The sequence below is a fragment of the Ursus maritimus genome, unplaced genomic scaffold (genome assembly GCF_017311325.1).
Source record: "Ursus maritimus isolate PB19 unplaced genomic scaffold, ASM1731132v1 scaffold_28, whole genome shotgun sequence".
Taxonomy (NCBI): domain Eukaryota; kingdom Metazoa; phylum Chordata; class Mammalia; order Carnivora; family Ursidae; genus Ursus; species Ursus maritimus.
This window is the reverse complement of record NW_024425341.1, coordinates 28,625,943-28,633,129: the sequence shown is the minus strand read 5'-3', so window position 1 is coordinate 28,633,129 and position 7,187 is coordinate 28,625,943.

Here is a 7,187-nt window from a genome sequence, read left to right as displayed (position 1 = left end):
TGCAGCCTTTTATTTTAAACCAGTGCAGTCGCCAAGGTCACTCTTCCCCTCTGATTTCTTTTGAGCCAAATATATCTTACCTATGTTTATGATAAATTTTCTATTAAAACTAAAAAAAAATTTTTTTTTAAAAACCAGTAAAACAATCCATCTCTTTGCTGGTTAAGATAAGTTTTAGGGGGTTCCATCAAGTAATTTTAAGATAAGAGACTTGCTTAATTTGCTTTTATGTTCCAAATAAAACAATTTTGATTAAGAAAATGCCATGCTGAAATCAGCCAAGCCCACATAGAGTAACAAGAAAAGAAAGTGCTAATTCCAAAAAGAAGAGAAAAAGGATCGCAAAGCTGGCTCTTGGTAACTCTTGTTGCCCAGTAAGTCAGCTCGTTGCTTTTCTGTGGTTTATAAAATCGTTAATTTTTAAGTTAACAACAGTTCAGTACCTTCTTCTAAAACTGAATAGAAACTAAGTAGCTCACCGAGCTGCAGGTAAAGCAGTCCGTTAACCGATGGTACTCCGCAGGGAATTTACACGCACGCCTGTCTCACCCTGCTCTGTAGCTGATACTCCGTCTTCCAACAGTGGTGTGCACACACAGCAAGCCACTCCAAGTATCAAACACTTCTCAGTTTCAGCCAAGCTTCTTAGAAATGATAGATGGGAAAAGCCAGTGCAATGAGGTTGAAGATATATAATTTGGTCCCATGCATCAGTGTACATTTGTGGTCCTTGTCAAAGTCTTTGAAATGGTTTCCCAGCTTTTGACACTTTCGATCCTCGCAACATCCTTGTGAGGTAGATAGGATGAGTGCTTCCATTCACATTTTCATGATAACTATGTAAGATTCGTAAAAGCCACACGATGTGTCCCCCAAACCCCTAACGGTTGGTGAAGGGAGCTCAAGACCAGCACTCTTTCCATCAAACTACTCCCAGACGAGGAGAAACCAGAGAATGCGAAAGGGAGATTTTGCTGGTTGGGTTATTTGGCTACTGTAGGTCTGAGCTGTTTCAAAAGCCCAGGTTATTTGGAGAACCAGAGGTGTTTCTGGACGGAAAGCATGTGGTGGTGTAAAAAAGGGGAAAGAAAACAAAATAAACATTAGTCCATGAACCGAAGAGCATTCAGCTAATTGGTGCTATACCTCAGCCTCTGCCATCAAGCCTTCTCCGTGTTGTGTATACAACCGGGCCACTCTCATTTTTCCATCTTTCCTCTAGAGTCCTCTGCATCTAATTAGTGACTTCTCTCAGTTCTTATGTTTGGAGGATTATTTTCTACATTGACACAGGCTTTGAGGAAGAAATGGAACAGTCTACAGGGTATGATTGTAAATATGTGAAAGTATGCAAGTGAACGATAATATATAAAAATAGATATTGTTGTGGTGGGTAGGGCCGTTGGGAGATAAGCTGTTGTTTTTAATGTTGTTTAACATACTGTATTTTCAATTAAAAAAAAAAAACCTAATTGGGGCGCCTGGGTGGGTCTGTGGGTTAAGCAAGTGACTCTTGATCTCGGCTTAGGTCTTGATGTCACAGTCGTGAGTTCAAGCCTCGCGTTGGGCTCTGCTCTGGGCATGGAGCCTACTTACAACAACAACAACAACAACAACAGAAAACCTGACTGATTCCTCAAAGTCAAGCGCTGAGGAAAATGATGACGCAGAGAAGCTGGGGAGCATGAAGGAATATATACTTGCACTGTTTTGTAAGTGACTCTGTGAATTTTGCTCTACTTTGTATTTTTGGTGGTCTTTTATAAGCAGGTGGTAGAAAAATGGATTATATGTGGCTCTAAAGTTGATTCTATTCGAGTGAGTGTGAAGTTTGAGTCCACACACCCCTGTGTGCTAAGAAATGTTATTTACTTGAAGACAAATTAAATGAGTCCGAGCCGCATTCTGCCAGCCTGGAGCTGAATCCCATTTCAGTCTCGATTGGGGTCCTTCTCTTCCAAGGTCCTCAGGGGCCTGGGGTGTATGGAGACTCACCCAGAGCTGAGCAGATGGGGAAATCCCTTGTCACTAATCCCCAGATGTCTCCAACGTGCTCGTGTTCCAGACCCACGTGATCCCCCAAGGGTCAGCTTTGTTGCTGTGGGGCCACCCAAGGCATTTGACAAGTCTGCAACCCCTGTGATTCAAGTCCAGTCTCTCCAGGCTCACCCTGTGGCTGTTTGCTTTCAGGACACATGCTCAGGGCTGGTTTCCCTCCCCTGGTACAGATCCCTCGAGGGGCTCGGGGTTCCTGACGTCAAAGGCCAGGAAGGAGGATGGGTTGCAGAGCAGTCAGGCTCTGTCTGCTGTACACCTGTTCCCTGACGCCAGGGGGCACAGAGGCCTGGCCACCTGCTGGGAAAAGCAGGTATGAGGCCTCCCGGAAAGCAAGATCTGACCATTTCTTCCCTGACACCCGTTTTTTGTTTTTTTTTTTTTTTCTTTTACAGCTTTAAGATGGAAATGATTTTTTTTTTTCCCTGAAAGGATTAAGCCTCGGTCTACCTCCCAGTTGTGAATTATTCTAGGCAGGTGAATGCCTTGCCTAAATACTGGAGTAGAGATACTCAGTTCAGAGATTTCCTCTTAGTCCAGACTGTCTTGCCCATATCTTCCCTGTAAGAGGGAGTCCTGCATGATTTCGGCGCTCCTCTGATCTTTACACTTGGGACTCTCATTAGTGTCCTGGCATCCTGGCATGTAGACAGTAGAGCTAAACATCTTCTTGAGTCAGTATTTTGGTCATAGTGGTAAGGATTTAATGTCAGAGCACGTATTGTATGATTTCGAAAGGAAGATTATAATGCCCTCAAAATAATTTTGTGTTTGGCTCCTCAGCTCATTTTCTTTAGGAATCACTGCAAAAGCGTACATCACATCGCACCACTTCCTTTTCTACCAGCTCCATCCTTGTCAATGGTCCCTAATTCTGTAAATGACACGCGGCTTAGCCTTAACCTGGAGTCTCTGCTTAGTCTTTCTTCACTGACCACAACTAAACTCTACTTCTTGGACACCTGGGTGTCTCAGTGGGTTCAGCGTCTGCCTTCGGCTCAGGTCATGATCCCAGAGTCCTGGGATTGAGTCCTGAGTGAGGATCCCTAAGGAGTGAAGGTTAGTGGAGACCACTTCCCCCCTTGTCCGGGACAGTGTCATGGTTTCCCTCCTCCCCCGCAGTCTCATTTCCTTCCAGCACATCTTCCTCAGTGAAGGCGCATCTGGCTTACTAACATGCATATTTCGATCGGGTCATTTCCTTACCCAACACATTTAGGCATCTTGCTGCCCATTCAGTCAAGTCTTCCCTGCGTTAAGTGACTTACAATGCCCTCAGGATGTCCCAGTTACTCCCCTACCACTTACCACCCTCTCTTGCAAGTCCTTGTTTGCCTGCAGTTTCCTCCCCAGCAGGCTCTGGAGCCATGGCCTCGTCATCGCCCACAGCATCTGCAGCATGAAGCACAGTGAACAGCTGGTGCTTAATATTTACGGCACAGAATGAATGAAGGCATGAACTCTAAAGTCCATTTCTAAATGTCACATTTTTAGGCATTAAGGTGACATAAAATTAGTACTGTATAAGTAGAATAGAGTAGTTCAACAACCAAAACTGGAATTTTGGGGTTTGTTTTGTTTTGTTTCAAGATTTTATTTATTTATTTGAGAGAGAGAGAGCATAAATAGGGGGAGCGGAGGAGGGAGAGAGAGAAGCAGGCTCCCCGCTGAGCAGGGAGCCTGGCACAGGGCTCCATCCATCCCAGGACCCTGAGATGGTGACCTGAGCCAAAGGCAAACACTTGACCAACTGAGCCACCCAGGCGCCCCAAAACTGGAATTTTGGTGAGTTATGATAGCAGCTTGGCATGAATTACGAGCTGTTTGACAGGAGTTGCGAGTGCAGACTCTTGAACCAGATCAGCTGCTTTGAAATCTTACTGCTGCTACTTAGCTTGGAAAAGTTATTTAACCTCTATAGACCAGTTTCCTCCTCCTGAAAATGGGGGTAATAAAACCCTACTTCCTAAGGTTATTGTGATAACTAAAGGATCTAACATTTTAAAAACATGTAGAATGGTCCCATGTACATAGTAAGCACTATGTGAGTGTTAACTATTCTTATTGTTCACATTAGATAGCTTTCAATATTGGAAGGTAGTGAAGCAGACGCATAAGTGTTGAAATCCCCGTATAGCGTGTGTTCACATGTGATATTTTCAGTTTCTAAATGTGTACTTTGTTCCACTAAGCTTGGAAGAATAAATGGAAAGAAATAGCAGGTTTTATTTATAAGATTTTATTTATTTATTTATTTATTTGAGAGAGAGAGAGAGAGAGAGAACGAGCAGAGTGAGGGGCACGGGGAGAAGCAGGTTCCCTGCTGAACAGGGAGCCCGATGCGGGGCTCGATCCTGCGACTCCGGGATCATGACCTGATCAGAAGACCTGAGCTGAAGACAGATGCTTCACCGACTGAGCCACCCAGGCGCCCCAAGAAATAGCAGTTTTAAAAGCAACTCCGGACTCACGCATGACTTTGGGTGACTCAAGAGAGTAGCGTTATTTGTAATGTCTTCATCACTGTTGTGCGAGAATGTAGCCACGGAGCTAGTGATACAATTATGTCACCTGCCTACGTGTAAGTTGACGTGAAATAATAAGACAGCAAGCAGATAGCTATTAACTTCTTGCCAAGTGAGGTAAGTATTTGATAATGAATGGCGGGAATGTATTTTAGAAAAAAAAATTTTTTTTTTCCTGAGGATATCCAGTCTCTCAGGCAACAATCAGCCTACAAGATAATTCCTCCTCAGACAAAGCCATATCTAAAACCCCCTCACATCCCAGGAGCAATAGTGTCCCAGAGGTCCTTGTTAGAAAGGCAATCACAGCAAATGCTGTGGAAAAGGGAATCAGATCCTGTGTTTTAACATTAGAAGAAAAAAAAAAAAGGGAAAACAAGGACTTTGTCCTGAATGAATACAGCAAAGGCAAAGAATATCACTTTTTTTTTTCAGTTGAAATAAAAAAACATTTAATGGAACTAATGAACCAACACTAATGGCATTTTGAAGTCCTACTTGTTAAGGTTATGGTGTTGTGTCATGAATATACAAATGAAAAAAAGGCTACCCAATATACAAGCACAGCGGGCGTCTGTATGGTCTCGTTGACCAAGTTTTACAGGTGGATCTTGAGTTACAGACTAAAAACAGGACCCACGTCTTAACAGCATTGACTCTTCAATCCCCTTCAGTTCTCCAGGGGGATCTAGTGTGGTATTTTTCATTTCATTTTTATCCCAACTACAAAATTTACAATGAGAATAAAGGAGAAAAAAATGCATGAAACAAGACATTGGGGAACAGTTTCTTATTTCCTGAGCAGTGTCTCTTACACTGGGCGGCCCCCAGCAGGCACCGAGGAGAGTTGACATTTTCCTCCTGGTGCGCCTCGTACCTCTTTGCTTATTACTGTAGTAGTCGCACTAGTCTAGACCCCTTATCATCTGACCGAATTTTTGCAAATGCTCCTATCTTTTTCCTATTTCACTCTATACAGTACTCTGCTCACAGACTCCCCTTCACAGGGCACGTCTCCACTGAAACTCTTCGGTAGTTTTCCATTGGGTTAGAGCGACTTCTTCAACTGATTGGATCTCATCCCAACACCTCAGGTTCACGTTCAAGATCTTACATCATTTGGCCCTTCAATATACAATTTCGCATTGTCCTCAAATTATGGCCTCCATCTGATCAAGTGGGTTTCCTTCCAGCCCTCTGCTGATGTGCCAATGAAAGCCCCATCGCTGGGCCTCTGCTTGAGGCTTCCCAACTGTTGTGTGAAGATTATTTGGAAAATTCTAGCCCATGTGAACTCTTCTTTTTCTGAATTCCTACAACATTTTTGGTGACAGATTATGTGCATGTTTCTTCAGGCTCATTCACATAAACTATTCTCTATATTATGAAATAGGAGTAAGTTCCACAGCCCATGCCGACCTTTCAGAACAGACCATCCAAGCAGATCAGAGCAGCGACTGGAGAACAAAGGAGAAGCGAAGCGAAAGCACCCCTCACGTCCACCTGCGTGTGCTTAACCACATCTCTGCAGGGTAGCTCTCATGGGTGTCCTTCGGGGGTAATTTTGTCTCTCAGAGGTCTTCCGCTGCCACTCCTTCCTTCCCTTTCCCATTTTTCAACCATCATCCATGCTTATCATGGTATTTTCCTTTGATAAGAGTCAAAATACTTCAGTGATAAAAATCAAGCTTTATGTGTGTTATGGTCTATGTTCTCCAACTTGGGAATACCTGGAGAGTTTTTGATAACAGAATTTTTTATGTTTATCTGTTTATCTCCGAATGACATGGCAGGCTTTTTTTTTTTTTTTTTAAATCTGAGATTGATTGATGGAGAGAATCAGACAGAGCACACGGAATAATCTCTCAGGGTTGCGGGGGAAATAGGAAAGTAAGGGTGACCTCTAGATGACAAAGAAGAAAATAAATAGTTTTAGTATAACTTACCTTGTAGCTGTTGCTTCAGTATTAATTAAGGAAAGGAATTCTGAAATACAAAGTTATATATGTAAGAGACGGAACTGTAGAGTTACAAATGACTAGAACGATAATAATTGTGAACTCTGGAGAATGTGATTTCCCTTCCAGATACAAATATATCAGAATACCATAGAGAAGACAGGGGAAACAGTTGTCATTTGACAAAGAATATTAGTGGCACAGAGAAAGGACCTATGCCACTAGAGAGGCCGATGGTCTGTTTGGTCAGTAGATTAAATAATTAAATCCAAACCTTCTGATGGTATTTCAAGACAACATTTAGCAAATGGAATCAAAAGGTGTTTTTTTTTTTTTTTAAGATTTTATTTATTTATTTGAGAGAGAGGTAGCAAGAGAGAGCAAGAGCAGGGAGGAGAGGGAGAAGCAAGTTCCCCGCAAGCGGGTCCCGGAACTTGATCCCAGGACCCTGAGATATGACCTGAGCTGAAGGCAGACGCTTAACTGACTGAGCCACCCATGTGGCCCACAACCAAAAGTTTTCACCCCTGTATGGCAAGAGTAGCCAGAGAATCCATGTGCTTGCTATCTTATTTAAGGAGAGATGAGGTTCACCCTAAACAAGATAAAATGTAGCTCCCTATAAAATCAATTAAATATCAGGAAATCA